Source organism: Lucilia cuprina, chromosome X, assembly GCF_022045245.1.
Source record: "Lucilia cuprina isolate Lc7/37 chromosome X, ASM2204524v1, whole genome shotgun sequence".
In the NCBI taxonomy this organism is placed as follows: domain Eukaryota; kingdom Metazoa; phylum Arthropoda; class Insecta; order Diptera; family Calliphoridae; genus Lucilia; species Lucilia cuprina.
The window spans coordinates 3906703-3923021 of NC_060949.1; the positions used below are offsets into that span (position 1 = coordinate 3906703).

At 29.5% G+C, this 16319-nt stretch overlaps 1 long non-coding RNA gene across 3 annotated transcripts in view; it reads right to left on the reverse strand.

Moving 5' to 3' along the window:
• The window catches only part of LOC124421278, a 42936-nt gene extending 27364 nt beyond the window's left edge, over positions 1-15572 (reverse strand). The window contains exon 1 of one of the 3 annotated variants that reach the window (XR_006941548.1): positions 15183-15572. This is a non-coding gene — a long non-coding RNA (uncharacterized LOC124421278). Of the gene's footprint in view, positions 1-3357; positions 3587-13517; positions 13627-15182 lie in introns of those variants that run through there. The other 2 variants (XR_006941549.1, XR_006941550.1) reach the window with 2 other exon arrangements.
• Positions 15573-16319: the final 747 nt, after the last annotated feature.

Here is a 16319-nt window from a genome sequence, read left to right on the forward strand (position 1 = left end):
AGTTTTAATAAATTGAATTAGCGAGAAGAATGATCCCAATAATATATCTTGAAACGTTTAAATACAGATTGTTGTAACAAAAATATTATTTTTAGATACTCCAAGAGGAGTACTTTTTGGTACTGATTGTTATTTTAACACACCATGGTGATTTGTATATAAGATTCGGCACAGCCGAATATAGGTGTCTTACTTGTTATACCCACTATCAAAAATATGGGGGTATATTGATTTTGTCATTCTGTTTGGAACACATCGAAATATATATAAGGGAGCATTTCTTTTTACGGTATATGTTAGACGATTTGATGGTGGGTTTATGAGATTCGGGACTGCCTAATATAACACTCTTACTTGTTTTTATATATGTTTACTTGTTTTTATATAAATTTTGTTCACATTGTTGTTAAAACAGATTTTTGTTAAATTTTATAAGCAAAAACCATATGATTTTGACACAATCTTAAATTATTCCAAAAACAAAATACATTAGGTTGTAGTTTATAAGTAGCAAATACTGTTATTAATACATCTCTTCATTATTATATTTTCGTTCTTTTTCATTTAAAAAGTAATTTGGAAAATAACATTTTATAAAAATGAAATAATTTTTATTAATTATGTGATCTTATTATTGTGAACTAATAATTAATTGAAAATATGACAAATATTGGTGTGCTTTTAGAAAACAAAAATGGCAACATAATCATTTTTGACGAGTAAGGCCACAAATAGCAAGCTTAAAAAATAGTGAGCTGTTCAAATGATTAAATTAAGAAACGGCCACTGTGTATAGGAGCTGCCGATCGTTGTTCTAGGGTGTGTACTATAACAAAAAAGTTTTTTTTACAAAATATGTTACTTTGGCCGTATAAATAAAATTATATATAACTGATATCGGACGATCTTGTGTACGATAAAAACCTATTTACAACTTTAAGTTAGAAATCGAATGGCATATAGTTTTGTATGGATTTCATCGTGCTATTTTGTGTATTACAACAACAAACTTTGTTTACAAAATATGTTACCTTGGCCGTATATATAAAGTGATACACAGTGTCTCACGTATGTATTCGAATTTAAGTGTACTTTACAAAGAAACATACTTTTATAATATTTATTGTGTGTAAAATGAATAATTAAATTTGATATATTGTCTAGAGAGTCATAAGGTTTAATATCACATTGTTTAAAATTTTGATAAATTACATTTACTTAAATAAATTTAAATTTTTTTTAAAAAAGTCCATAAAATTTCCTCACAAAAGTATTCGAATTTTTCCTGTATTTCATATTTGACCCTATTTTGCAAAACATTTGGTCGACAATATTGGAATATTTGTACCATCTTTTCATATATTATTTAAATGATTTTTGACCATATTTCCATGTTTTTCTTTTTTTTTCAGAGATAAAACCAAAATTTAATATTGCGATTTAATAGACTCCTTGAGGTATCTTAAAATAACAATTTTTGTTATAAGGATCTGTATCTAAACGTTCCAAGATATATTTTTGGTATGCTTCTTCTGTTTCTAATTGAATTATCTTAAGTCTTTTTTCGTACCGCTAGGGTCGATATTTTCCGGCAAAGTTGGCTGGTATGTATCAAGACATCGTAGCGGTATACAACTCCAAAACATGCCTTAACAAAACGACATCCTATACAGTTGATTTCAGTTTTTACTTCTCAAAACATTCACGGTTATGTTGCCCAATACAATAACACTATAAGTCCAAAACTTTTGGGATATTTTGATCATAGTAAATAATATTTAAACAGATATCAATATTTCTGAATTAGACCATAGTGATATGGTGACTAGCTTGGAAGCCATTTGTTATGAATGATTCCACTATATTGAATTGCGTTTCTTCGAGGCATGTTTTGGAGTGGAAGTGTACCCACAATATATTGAAAACTTAAAATGTATAAATGCTGATATCTAAAACAATATATAGAAGACAAGTTTCCCCGAAAATTTGTGACCCTAGCATAATAAAAATGGACCTAAGTTTAAATAAATTGAATTAGCGATAGAAGAATGTTCCCAATAATATATCTCGAAACATTTAAATACAGATTGTTGTAACAAAAATTTTTAGATACCCCAAGTGGTACATTAAGTCCCAATAACAAATTTTGGTTTCATCTCTAGAAAAAAGGAGAAAAACAAGTATTATTTCTATATTCGGCTGTGCCTAATCTTATATACCCTTCACCAAGTATGTTTTAAAAAACAGTTCTTATTTATTTTGTATCTCTGCACACATGTCACACATAACATACACATAAACAAATATAAACTGTAGCAGAAAGAAATATTAACCGTTGTACTGTAATACCACCGTCAAACTCTATTACCACCATCAAACAAATATGAGATATATTACCAACATATTACTGCTTTATCTCCTTGTTCTTGTTATACCCATCACCTTCGTGAGAACAAAACAGCAATCAAACATACAAAAAAAATACACAACTGAATAAAACTAAATACATCTCCACATGCACATGTACATCTTTATCCAAATCACAGTGTTGTTGTTGCTTTTTTAACAAAGCATGAAAAAAATATGGCTTTTTTGATGAAATTTTCAGAAGTTGTCTCGGATTTTTGTTCATATCTCCGATATTTATAGACCGATTTTGCTGATTTTAAATAACGATCTTCTCGAAAGCATGTCTAACTGAATTATTGAAGATTCGGATCTCGCCGATATCTGGGGACCTCTAAAAACTGATTTCAACAGACAGACAGGCTTAATCGACTCCGCTATCTATAAGGATCCAGAATATATATACTTTATGGGGTCGGAAAATTATATTATAAAAATTACAAACGGAATGACAAACTTATATATATACATATATCCTTCTCACGTAGGTGAAGGGTATGAAAATACAATTATTGCCAAAAATCGAATTTTTAATGATATTGTTACGTTTTACCTTTTAAAACGTTTATTTATTTCCCTTTGCAATAAACAGGATTCTTTTTATTGCAAATAAAAGAATCCGGTTGTACTGTAATACCACCGTCAAACTGTATTACCACCCTCAAACAAATATAAGATGTATTACCAACATATTACTGCTTTATCTCCTTGTTCTTGTTATACCCATCACCTTCGTGAGAACAAAACAGTAATCAAACATACAAAATAAATACACAGCTGAATAAAACCAAATACAACTCCAAATACATTTCAGAGGTTGTCTCGGATTTTTGTTCATATCTCCGTTATTTATAGACCAATTTTGCTGATTTTAAATAGAGATCTTCTCGAGCAAATAAAAATACAATTATTGCCAAAAATCGAATTTTTAATGATATTGTTACGTTTTACCTTTTAAAACGTTTGTTTATTTCCCTTTGAAATAAACCGGATTCTTTTTATTGCAAATAAAAGCGCCAATTAGTTTTTAAATTACAACAACTCGTTATTTACACAGTTTCGTACACAAGCACTTTTATATAACAATGCAACTTATATACTTAGTACACGATAGCACACTTGCCTTTATTAAACTTTTTTAACGACGTTTTATATAGGACTGACTGATTTGTTCTCTTGTCGGCGTTATTTATACCTTGTCAACACCTTCCAGACATTTCCATGATATCCTAGTCACATCTTCCGGACACTTCCAGCATTGTTCTAACAGTCACATGTGATATAAAGTGTGTGATAAATCTAAGTACTTTCTAGACAATATAACAAATTTATTTATTTATTTATTTTGCACACAAGAAATATTATTAAATTTTGTTTCTTTTCATATTATACCTAAATTCGAATACTTATGAGAGACAAATATACTAATCGGACGATCTTTTGCACGATAAAACCCTAAGTTGTATATCGAGAAATAGAATTACATACACTTCCTTATTGTATTGTATTAAGAAATCAACAATGGTTTGGCTTGTTGAAGAATCCTAGTTAAAATTAGAGAAAATTTAAGAGTCATTAAAAATGGTAGGAAATAGTTTCAAGATCGATTCACTTGAACGTGACAGTTTCGAGAATTGAAAATATAGATGCAGGCGTGGTTAGTTAAGAACAATACATGGAAATATGTAACTGCAGACTATCAAAAGCCAAGTAAAAATACAAATTTTACCGCTGAATGTTACAAGACCGCGAATGGTTGTAAAGCACTCTTACGAATCTTGAATAACACTAAATTTATTTTTAAAACTAAAAACTTAAGACCTATTAAACTTATCTTAAAACTAACTTAGAACTAAGATAAGACCTCATGCACTCTTTTTATGCATTCAATCTTATCAATTTCATATTCCCATTTCAGGGTGGGTTTTCATGTGCGCTAGTGATAAGAATATCATCTATTTCTAATTATATCTCATAATGTCTATGCGTTACATAAACAAGAGAATTAATGTGCATCTTAGTACTAGCATTCTTATCATTACTAAAGGTTGTCATAACTCAAGTGAACTAATCGAATAGTTTTTATGACCAAACACATGCACCAAAATAAGATTTTAAACTATGTTCAAATATGTTTGAACAGCCATCATCGCCGGCTGCAAAGGTAACAGAATGCGAAACTGGTAACTCTATCGAAAAAGCAAATTTTTCGATAGAATATATGAAGGAATGCATTGAATATATGAAGGAATACATTGACAAATTTTTCGAAATAGTCGATAAATTACGTAAAATGAATATCAATATTCCAGATCTATTATTAAGTATCCTAATTCTATATAGCATCCCCGAAGATTATGAATCCTTCCGTACAGCTATAGAAACTCAAGAAACGTTGATGTCACTCGAATATTTTATGATAAAACTACTTGAAGAGTACAATGCTCGTCGTACAGTAAATGAAAATAGCAACCATGCTTTGATGGTAATGAAACATCAAAGCATTTGGAACTGATACATGGCGACGTTTGTGGTCCTATGCGAAATAACTCATTAGGAGGAAGTAAATATCTTGTTACTTTTATAGACGATAAAAGTCGTTGCTGTGAGGTGTACTTCAGCAAAAATAAGTCCGAAGTTTTGGAGAAATTTATCGAATTCAAGAATATGGTGGTAAAACAAAAAGAGAATGCTATAAAAATCATAAGAACAGATAATAGAGGAGAATACACAAGTAATAACATTGAAGAGTATTTGAAGAATCAAGGTATAATGCACGAATTCACAGTCGATTTTGAATGGAGAGACTTCAAAATATGGACTAGTAGAATTCCAAATGTTAAATACTTCAAACTGTTACTATGTTCTAGACAAGAAACCTGGAAAATGTAAATTTAATCCGCACTAGCGGACATAAAAAATTTAAATTAAAAACACAAAAAAGGACAAAACCAAACATTTAAATAAAACAATTTAAACAAAAACGCAAATGATTATTTAAAAGAACAATTGAACAAACATCTACACATGTCTAACTGAATTATTGAAGATTCGGATCTCGACGATATCTGGGGACCTCTAAAAACTCATTTCAACAGACAGGCTTAATCGACAAACGGCGATCAGTACATGATCGTCGTTCTTATACAGGATACGTATTTAAACCATTTACGGTCGCTGTATCAATTTGGGAACTCTAAGTTTTTAAGACTATGTTAAAAAAACGGTTAACGGTTAAAAGTGCTCTGAATTAATTTTAAATCAAACAATTTTACTATATTTATTGTTATATTTGTAATAATCAATTAAACATCAGTGGTGGGGTTGTCATTTGAATAAAAATTATTCGATTAATCGAGGAATAATTTTTGTTTTTCTTCGAACGAATAAAAAATTTCCAATTTAGAATAAAAAATAATTCGAACTATTTTTGACGATTAATCGAATATTCGAATAATATATTAAAATCACTTTTTACAAATCTTTTATTGTAATATTGATAAAATAACGCTGGTATATTTTAAAATAATTAATAAATATAGAAATGTGTTATAACAGTTTGTACCAGAGTGAGACTCAGCTAATCCAGGGGTCGATTTTAATTAAATAATGCCAGTTGTCCTTCGATTTTATAAATAAACAATTTTTATTCAATTCAAAATATTTGGTTTTCTTAAACAAGGATTACAGCAAAAGGATACACTAGAGAACTGAATGATATACTCGAGAACTGAGTGACGCAGAGTACCCGTACATCGTGTTTTGTGCTCCACGTGTCGACCAGAACAGCCCTTCTTACTTTTCGACAGTGCACTTTTGTGTTTATTTATTGTTTTTAAAAGATTATTTCAACAGAAATAACTAAAATTTGGAAAATGTTTTTATATGATCTCTTTTTTTATATGATTTTATTTTTTAGTTATTATTAATGAATTGTTATTTGTTTTTTGTTTTTTTGTTTAAACTAATTTGTTAATAATTAAACTAAAATTGGGTTTTATTAATATTTTCTTTAAATTATTCGAATAAAAATAATCGACGAATTTTCAAAATTTAATCGACTAATCGAATAAAAAATTTTTTTGCAACTTTTATTCGAATAATTTTAAATACGAATAATTGACAACTCTAATCAGTGGTCGCAAATATACTTAAAACAAGTTACAAACTAAATTTGTTACAATTTTTAAACAAAGTATTTAAATTATTAATTTGAAAAAAAAAACGGTCTAAAAATAATGTGATAACATAGTAATGACCGTGTCTACCATTTCACTATGTTTATAGTTTTTGTGACAGCTCTAAACCGGTAAAAAGCACGATCTACTTAAAAACGGAAATCCCCTTTAATGTCCGGATTATTAATATTTTTTCATATTTTTATTACGTTCCTAATTTTTGAATTGTTGAAAATAAATACCTATACATTGAAGTTTCAAAAATTTAACTGTACATTTTGATTGTCTGTAATGGGCTGTGAATCTCGAAAACAACTAAAAGTTGTATTATCGACTACGGAGGTGGAATATGTGCCTATAACCGTATCTTCCAGAGAAGCAATAAATTTAAAACGTTTTCTATTTACTATTTTATCATTGCAGGGACCGGTGAATATTTACAACGATAACCAAGGTGCTAGTAAATTGTGCAAAAATCCCGTGTTTCACAATAGAACCAAAAATGTTAACATCCGCCATCATTTTATAAGAGAAACCATTGAAAGAGGCGATATAAATATTGAATATTTACCTACGGATGAAATTCCTGAAGATTTGTTAAGCTCCCTATAAACCAAAACTCATACAGTGCTGTAACCTTATGGGTCTCAGACCTATTTAATTTTCAAAATACATTTTGAGAAGAGGTGTTGGAAATCCAAATGTACCTTATAAAATAACACTTTGCTAAACAAAATAGTTTTGAATCACATAACTTTTGTTTTGTATTTTCAATACTTTAAAATATTGTAATACTTAACATTTTTCACTCTCATTTTTTTTTATATTCAAACAAACAACAACGTCTTGTTTCTAATTACCAAGAGAAATCCACTAAAAAATGTATGCCATTGGATTTTTATACTTTCAGGTTAAAGTATATATGTTTTTATCGTGCACAAGATCGTCCAATAGTAGTTATATACCATATTCTTTATACTGTCACAGTAAGATTTATCGTGAAAAAAAGTTTGTTATTGTATTCCCCCCTAGAACGTCAAAATCCACAAAAAATGTATGCCATCCGATTTTTATATTTTTAACTTAAAGTTCTATAAAGGTCTTTATCGTCCGATAGTAGTTATATATCATTTATATATATTATTATATATCATATGGCCATAGTAACATCAAAAATAATGTTTTAATGTAAATCATGAAAATCAACTTTTTGAATCTTTTCCACGTGAATAAGCACATATTAAAAATGTAAATAATGAAAACCAGTTTTTGCGTCTTTTCTACGTGCAAGAACACATATTTGTTAACAAAAATAACGCCAAACATACATACTGGGGTTCACGATTGATAGACCCTAGAGGTAGATAGCTGACAAAGCTTTAGTTGATCGCAATAATTTTTTGGATTTCATATCTCCAGGTTATCCTACTTATTAGCCAACAGATCTTAAAAAAATCCACATCCAATGGATTTTGCCATATGTAAAAACATTAGTAGAAATTCAATATCCTATGATTTATCTTCTGACCACTCTCCTGTAATAGTAAATTACTACAGAAAAAGTGAGATAACAGGTTCATATATGTTGAGACAAATTGGCTAAAATATAGGAAATTTATTAGCAGTCATATCCACACTAATCCTAATTTCCATTGTGAGGAAGATCTAGATAAATACGTTAGTATTTATCTAGATCTGATGTCTTCGGCTTCACTTCATTCTAAGTGCCAAATATCCCCAAAAGCTAATACGCTTACAAAAAACTCTGATATTGAACGACTTCTTCTAGAAAAAAAGAAAATTTAGAGTGGCAACAAAATAGATCTCCTGTTGCAAAGCAGAGGCTATCTACAAGAAGACTGAGAAGAGCCCTTCGATTAAAAGAGTAAAAATATGCATAAGTAAAAATTATGTTGAAAGTCTGACAATTAGTAAATATACAAATTTCTCCCTTTGGAAGGCAACAAATAACATTAAGTCACAAAGTTCATTAAGAAAAACAGACGAAACTTGGGCACGAAGTGCTACTGAAAAAGCCAATGTATTTGCTGAGCACTTAAGTCACGTATTTCAGCCAAATGATTTCGAGTTGGAAGAAATCCCAGCACCAGTTATAATGAGTGCGCACCAAATCGATATTAGTCCGGAAGATATCAGTTTAACAATTAAAGAAAGCTTAAATGTAAAAAAGTCACCAGGATATGACTTAGTAACACCGTCAATGATTAAAAACCTACCAAAGTTGGCAATATTGTTGCTAGCAGTTTTATTTAACGCGATCTTAAAACTGGGAGTTTATCCTAAAAATTGGAAAATTTCCCAGATAATTATGTTACTTCCCTGCCAAAGGCAAAGATATTACGTACAGACCTATTAGTCTACTTCCCTGCCTCTTAAAGCTGTTCGAGAAAATATTCCAAAAAAAAAAAAAATAATAATTCTATATTTAAATGAGCAGAACATCATCCCAGTCCACCAGTTTGGTTTCCGTGAACATTATGGAACCATCGAACAGGTTAATCGTCAAACTGGCGGGATAAGAAAATCTTTTGAATTAAAGAGATATTGTTCTGCAATATTTTTGGATGTTGCTCAAGCTTTTGATAAAGTATGGTATAAGGGACTAATCTATAAAATCAAACATTTACTACCACCATGTACTCATAAATTGCTACAAAATCCACAAGGTGTTCCACAAGGAAGTGTTCTCGGACTTTCACTCTAATTACCTTCCTGCGATAGATTGATAATTTCTACCTTTGCTGATGATACCGCAGTTATCAGCTCACACTTAGATGTGTAAAGACATGGTTGAAAAAATGGAGGATACGGGTGAACGAATTAAAGAGTAAACATGTTACTTTCGCACTAAGAAGAGGGAATTGTCCACCTGTCACACTTAACAATATTAATATTCCACATTCCGATTATGTTACTTACCTTGGAATTCATTTAGAACATACAAGCGCAGCGAGCTCTCAATTGAGCTCTCTGGTTTATTTTCTAACACACGTACGTAACTTCTAAACTAAGAAAATGAGAGCTTGGAAGTTTTTTGATGAAGTTACACATAGAGAAATCCCTGTTGTTAAATATAAAGATAAGTTCTTGTTTGCCGAAAGTAATTTTTGCATATAAGAATGTTTGATATTTAATATTTATTTTAATTGTAAAATATATCGAGAAAAATTATCAATTAATACGTAAAAAAATTTATTTGAAAAAAATTTTTCTGAGTAATTGTAAAAAATAATGGGAATTTTAATAAAGGTGAATCAACGACATAAACTGCTAAACAAATGTAATACTCGCTAGTATGTTAATTCTTAATATTCAAACCTATTTATCACCTATTTATCATTTATACATTATCCCGTAAATATTTTCAATTAGTTGACATTTATAGCACAGTTTATGAGCGCAAAAGTTCTTGGAGGTTATTTCGATACACCTAACGATCCATTATTTGTTTCATTTTTCAAAATCTTTATTATTTCTTTACTTTTATTTACATGGAGTATATATTAAGATTCACTTTGTATCTAAAATTTTAAATTTCAATTACAGACCCATCCTAATCCGCTTGTAAGACATCTCACACAGTGCCAATCTACACCCCGCTAGGACGAGGATCATTCAATAAATTTTGCTCTCATCAGAGAGTAAACTCTTTTAGTTTTTAAGATTTAATTACTTATTGTTAGGCCTTTAAAATAAGGCAGATTCAATAATATCAATAAAACGTTAAATAAATAAATAAATAAATAAATAAATAAATAAATAAATAAAGAACTCATCACACCAAAACAATATTGATAAAACTGCTGTTACTGTTTGTTTTCGTCGGGTTGTTTTCTTTATGTGCGTCTAGGGTTCTATAAATCGACTTTCGAATAATCAAACAATCGACATTTTGTCGAAAAAAGTCGAAAAGTCTATGTCGACTATTTTGTTTCAAAAAATCGATAGCTTCACTATCGTCTATGAAAATAATCGGAAAGAGTAAAAAAAGTCGAAAAGTAGGAAAAAGTCGAACAAAGTCGAAAAATCGATATGTAGAAAAAAAGTCGGTATTCTACTAGCTATTAGACATCTGCACGAGTGCGTAAAAAATTACTTACAAGTCACCCATTTATTTTATGAATACTGTCTGTTGTGCGGCCGAAGTTTAAAAAGCAGTTGATCATCTACATACAAAAATACACGTGTAATAGCAAACAAATATAAAAGAAACAGAGACAATAGAGTTAAGAGTGAAAAACAAATCGGAATCGAAATTTCGAAATGTTTCGAGACAATTTATGAGTGATTTTATTAAAATTTGTGTTAATTTAAACAAAATGCATTGTTACAAGAATAAAATACAATTAGTATAACTTAGAGTTAACTTTTAATCGACAAAATGCAAATAATCAATGGCTATAAAACAGCCAAGCGCAGAAATAGGAACTGTTATTGTAGTGGTGAGAAAATACTAAAAAAAAACACTTAGAAAAATATTTCCTAATTACGCTTGTTATGGTCAAGTTTTATAACAAGTAAAATAGTAAATTTTACAAAAAAAAAAAAACATATCCAAAGAAAAGAAAAATGGTTATTTCTTCACAAAATTTTGATTTTTGAATATAAAATGTTTAAAAAAAGTATTAAAAATATCGTTTTTATGTATTTTTATTATTATGCATTCCTAAAAAGTTTTTGGAGTGTATGAGTTTCTCTCTTGTTTGCAAGTGGTGTTGTTGTTCTTACACGTTTTGTTCGCAATTTCTGAAACAAAGCGACATCAACCTACTTTGTTGAATGCTGTCAAGCAACTAAAGATAATTTTTGTAATTTACGCTCTTGCAATGAGTTTTATTTACGATCGGGTTATGTACGTGTGAATTGCGGAAAATCTTCGTAATCAGAACAATAATCAGAACAATAACGCGCAACGCTGCTATAAAATATTTAAAAATTTTTTCACTCATATGTTTTCCATAATCTGTAATAAATTTCATAATTTGTAATAAATTGTAATTAAAAAAAAACGACATCAACATACTTTGTTGAATGTTTTGAAGCAACTAAATAAAATGTTTGTATTTTTTACGCCCTTGTTAAGAGGTTCGTTTACGATCGTGTAGTTTAGCGAAGTACTATGTTTACAAAGCATAAAGCCTGTTTGTACGTAAAAGTTCGAACTGATCACACTGATCACTCGTAGATTTCTAGATGTTTTTGCTATTATTAGGATGTTTTTGCCTAATTAAATCAAACACTACACAACTCTCAATGAGCAAGACGAGTAATATTCCGTATATCAAGTATAACTCATTTGTTCGAACCTACACATCCTGCACATGCTTGTTTAATATTTTCACAAAAGTGTACGTGTATTTTGATACTACGCAGTGCTGCGAATTTAAAAACAAGTATACCCATGCAGATGTTTACTAGCTATATTTATCTTACGTACTTCTATTATCAATCAAATTTTTTAGCTAAACTAAAATATTAACACAATTTATCCCAAACATCTGCTTATTTGTTATGCTTGATTTGTAAATAACGATTTCTATGTTATCGTTTACATTATTTCGCAATGTTGTGCTAGCGTCCAGCAAAATATTTACTTAAAAAGATCTGCTTATTTGTTATGCTTGCTTTGTAAATAAAGATTTCTATGTTATCGTTTACATTATTTCGCAATGTTGTCGTAGCGCCCAGCAAAATATTTACTTCATTAGAAAAAACACCAGAAATCATTAAAGGGCCCTTCAGACGATCACACTTTACGTACGACAAGTCTAATGAAAAATTAAAATGAAATTCCATCCGTGATTTATATTTTTTGTGTTTACACGATTGGTATAAAACAACAAAAAAGTAAGATGGAAACAGCTGTTTCACTTTTTCAAATGTGTTTACATAAAAATACATCCCTGATCTAATGAGACCTGCTTGTTTTTTGAATCATTTTAAAAAATGAAGACAGCCATACGACTGTCAAATGTTCCATCCGTATTCTCTCTCAATGTGTGATGGTTTCATTACATATTGCGTTTAGACGATCCCAAAAATTCTACACAAAATTTTGACGTATCATATTTCTTGTGTGATCGTATAAAGCCGGCTTAAGTAAAGTGCTTAAAATATTACCAGAAAAAGTATTTATTATGCCCACCATCAAAAAATATGGGAGGTTGGTCATAGACCCACAAAAGTATATATATTCTGGATCCTAGCCTTACCTGTACATCCATCTGTCTATTGAAATCACGATAGAGTCCAAATGGAAAAAGCTAGAGGGTTGGAATTTATGAGGATTGGTCCATAATTGACCGTACCCCCATATAAAGTCCCCTTAAAAAAATTACTTATTACTGGCTTAAAAATACTATATAGATGAAATTCAAAATAGGTAAGTTTCATACGAGTCAAAATCTATCTAAAAAATGTTATGAGGATCGGTCTATGATTAACCCTACCTTCCATATAAGGTCCCCTTCAGAAATGACTGCAACGCTCATTTATGCCTTAAAAATACGAGTGTAGCGATAAAATTCGACATAAATAAATTTAATACGAACCAAATTTTGTCTAAGGTTCCCTTCAGAAAATTACTTTAATGCATATAACTGGCCTAAAAATATGAGTATATAGATGAAATTTGACATAAGTAAGTTAAATTCGAGTCGAACGAGGTCTTATGGTGGGTATATAAGATTCGGCATTGTCGATTATAACACTCTTACTTGTTTTTATTTGAGATGTTCCAAAAGACAATATTGTTTGGTTGGAAATAAGTTGTTTTGTTAGTAGAGTTATATATATAGAATATTTATAAAAAATAAAAAGTCGAAACATACTGAGGTCGAACTCAGTACATTCCGCCCAAAATTTTATTCTTTAAAAAAAATATTAAAAAAATCATAAAAACTTAAAAATTACCTTTTTATCCTTTGATCCAGCTGGTCAAATATTGACCCCAGGACAAAAATGTTGATAAAAGCACATGGTATACAGAGACGTCACGAGCAAAAAACTATTTCCCTCTCTTTCGCACAAAACGATTTTAATGATTTTTTAGCTGTATTTTATATACCTCTTCTCACCAAACAATTTCAAAATCAAACAAATGCTGATTTTAGACTTTTACAAATGTCGAAAGTGACATCTCAGTATACTTTGTGAAAAATTGTCAAAAAGTCGAAAAACGTCGGAAAAAGTCGAAAAATCGACTTTTCATTAAATGCTAAAAGTAGAAAAGTCGACTTTTAACTGAATGAAAAAAAGTCAAAAAATAGTCGGAAAAAAGTCGAAAGAAGCCGAAAAAAAAATAAAAAAAATTGAAAAGTCGACTATTTATAAAATACTTATAGTCGAAATATCTAAAAGTCGAAAAACGTTGGAAAAACGACTTTTCGTTTCAACTATAGAACCCTAGTTCTAATTTTCGACTAATTTTGACTTGTTTCTACAGTATTCGAGTTTTCGACTTTTTCCGACTTTTTTTCGACTTTTTCCGACTTCTTCCGACATTTCGACTTTTTTCGACTTTTCGGGTTTTCGACTATTTTCAACTTTTCGGGTTTTCGACTTTTATTAACAAAGTCGACTTTTCGATTTTTTTCACAGACGATTGTCGACTTCGACTTTTTTCGACAAAAAGTCGATTGTTCGATTATTCGAAAGTCGATTTATAGAACCCTAAGGTGAAGTCATTTCATTTTGCGGAGAATTAATGAAATTTTTTATATATGTAGTTTGACAGCGTCGGGTTTGAAAGAGAATTTTTTTATATGGAGTTTGACAGCTTCGGTCTAAATTTACACGGACAAAAAAACAATCAGATGTTGAAATGACTTCACCTAATATAGATGGTACCAAGGCCAATTAATATAAGGCGGTGTTATTCAATCAGCTGATATTTTTTCTTAATTCTCATGGTTTCCGTAGCTGTTAAAGGTTGTTATTGTTTACATTATTATTTTTAAAAATGTCCGTTAAACGGAGAAAAACTTCGTTAATATTTTAAATTATTTATGTAAAAATCTGAAAATACCAATAATCTCTTAAACAAATATCATGTTATTTAATTAATGACATAATTGGTATGTATACAAATATGTTATTTAAAAAAATTTTCTATTAAATGTTAACATATCAAAAAATATTGATTTATATTTTATATTAAAATTGTGTAGATAACGTGATTAACTAAAAAAAATCTCTTCCGGAACACTTAATATTTAGAAACGCATATGAAGTATTTACCCGGCTGGCTGCAACTGACTTCTACGTTATGGCTTAATTTGAAATCTATTAAATGTTAACATATTAAACAATATTGTTTTATATATACACTATGTAGATAAAAAGTTTAACTAAAAAAGTCTGTTCCGGAACGCTTTATATAACAAAACCCATATGAGGTATTTACCCGTCCGGCGGCTGCTACATTATGGCCAAATATTAAAAATTACTCCGCCGGAGTAGAATTATCCATTCCCAACAAATATTCATTCATTCGTTATATAATATTTTCATGAATATGTACTTTTTTATGTTTATTTTTCACAAAAAATTAAGTTTTACTTAACTTCAGGCACTTACTTAAATTTTGCAAATTAAGCTGCCGGAATAGAATATATTTTCCTCACAAATTTGAATATCTTTATATTTATTTTTTAATAAATAAGAAATGAAGTCTAAGATTGTTGACTGCAACAAACTTATACATAGTATCGACAACCAGAAAGCTAACTGCGTTGGAGAATAATATTTTGCACAAAAGACTTAATCGTGCCGATATTGTTGTTAATGGGTTGCCTAATGGTGTTGATGACCTCTTTTCTGTTGCGGTTAAGATATGTTCTATCTATGGGTAGAAATACAATATTGCGGCTGCGGAGACGGATATTTTTTTCCGCACCAAATTAAAATTTATTTTAATTTGTTTACCCATTTTCCATCATTTATATTTAGAGTTGCCATGCCATTCATACTTTTAATGAACAAAAACCATGTGGTGAATAAATAAACTATGAAATACAAAAACAATAAAATGGATACAAAATCCGCAGCCGCACTCCATTTAATTTACATTTTCTCTGAGAAGCAGAAAACGCAACCGCATCCGCAGGTTTGTATTTCTACTCTATAATGTGCCCATTGGAAAAAATGATGTCAACCATATACAGTGTCTCTCATAAGTATTCGAATTTAGGTATAATATGAGAAGAAACCAAATTTAATAACATATTTTGTATGCAAAATTAATAAATTAATTTGTTAAATTCTTTAGACAGTCCTTAGCTTTAATATAACGTTTTTTAAAACTTTAAAATATACCCCTTGGGGTATCTAAAAATAATATTTTTTATTACAAGAATCTGTATTTAAACGTTCCAAGATATATTGTTGGAATCATTCTTCTATCGCTAATTCAATTTATTGAAACTCAAGTCCATTTTTATAATACTAGGGTCAAAATTTTCGGGGATATTTGTCTTCTATATATTGTTTTAGATATCAGCTGTTATACATTTTAAGTTTTCAATATATTGTGGAAGTTTAAAAGCATGTCTCGAAGAAACGTCATTCAATATAGTGGAATCATTATTTTTATAACCAATGGCCTCTAGGCTGAATGTCACCATATCATTATGGTCTAACTCAAAAATATTGATATATGTTTAAATATTATCTACTATGATCAAAATAAGCTGAAAATTTTTTACATACAGTGTT